Source organism: Nematolebias whitei, chromosome 7 (genome assembly GCF_014905685.2).
Source record: "Nematolebias whitei isolate Nwh7 chromosome 7, NemWhi1, whole genome shotgun sequence".
NCBI classification, from domain to species: Eukaryota; Metazoa; Chordata; class Actinopteri; order Cyprinodontiformes; family Rivulidae; genus Nematolebias; species Nematolebias whitei.
In genome coordinates this window covers 22,003,997-22,005,674 of record NC_056504.1, presented here as the reverse complement: position 1 = coordinate 22,005,674, position 1,678 = coordinate 22,003,997, and positions in this window count along the sequence as shown.

Genomic DNA, 1,678 nt, shown 5'->3' with positions numbered 1-1,678 from the left:
CGGGTTGTTATTACATCAAGCTGTTTTCACATCAGGCTGTTTTCACATCAACCTTTGTTCACATCAGGCTTTTTTCTAATCACAAATTTTTCACATAACATTGTTGTACATGTGGCTATTTTACCATCAGGCTGTTTTTACATCAGCCTGTTGACACATCAGGCTGTTTTCCCATCAGGCTGTTTTCACATCAGGCTGTTTTCACATCAGACTGTTTTCACATCACATTGTTTTCACATCAGGCTGTTTTCACTTTACAATGTTTTCTTATCAGGCTGTTTTTATATCAGACTGTTGTCACATCATATTGTCTTGACATTACACTTTTTTCACATGAGACTCTTTTCACATCAGACTGTTTTCACACCAGGATTTGTCACATCAGTCTGTTTTCACATCAGTCTGTTTTCACATCTGCCTGTTTTCACATCAGCCTGTTGTCACATCAGCCTGTTTTAACATCAGCCTGTTTTCACATCAGGCTGTTGTCACATCAGCCTGTTTTCATATCAGGCTTTGTTCACATCAGCCTGATTTCACATCAGGCTGTTTTCACATCAGCCTGTTTTTACATCAGTCTGTTTTCACATCATGCTGTTTTCACATCTGCCTGTTTTCACATCAGCCTGTTTTCACATCAGGCTGTTTTCACATAAGGCTGTTTTCACATCAGGCTGTTTTCACATCAGACTATTTTCACTTTACCCTGTTTTCACATGAGGCTATTTTCACATCAGAATGTTTTCACACCAGGCTGTGATCACATTACACTGTTTTCACATAAGACTATTTTCACATAAGACAGTTTTCACATCAGACTGTTTTCACATCAGTCTGTTTTCACATCAGTCTGTTTTCACATCAACCTGTTGTCACATCAGCCTGTTGTCACATCAGACTGTTTTCACATCAGGCTTTTTTCACATCAGGCTGTTTTCACATCACATTGTTTTCACATCTGACTGTTTTCACATCTGACTGTTTTCACATCAGCCTGTTGTCACATCAGCCTGTTTTCCCATCACACTGTTTTCACATTACCTTGTTTTCACATCAGGTTTTTTCTCATTACACTGGGTGGCTGTGGCTGAGTGGTTAGAGCAGTCGTCCTCCACTGCGAGAGTTTTGGGTTCGAATCCACCAGCAGTCATATGCCGAAGTGTCCCTGGGCAAGACACTGAACCCCTCCAAGCCTCTGATGTGTTTCCCATCAGTGTATGAATGTGATCTAAAAGCACTGATTAGTTTCATTACAATGATCTGTTCAATTATTTTTGTTGGTTGTTTGTTAAAAAATATATATGAAGTAGCTTAGTGTGTTTTTTGTTTTAGAATGAGAAAAATTAGAAAGTTATTCATTTTGTTCTGTTACGTGAAAATTATTATGATTGAAATAGTTGTTTGAAAAAAGGGGCAGATATAGTAAGATTTTTTCTTCTTTCTGCTGCCTTTCATTTTAAATCTCTTGTATCTTTTTTTATATTGTTATGGAATTGTTTTTTATACTTTTTTAAAATGAAGAAACTTTATACCATACCATAATTAGCTTTGTAGAGATCTAGTAGTGTGCTGTATGAATGGGTAAATGAGGGCACAGATTGTAGTGAAAAGCTATTTGAGTATCTTGAAATAAGATAGAAAGGTGCTATTTAAGTACAGTCCATTTACTGTTTTCACA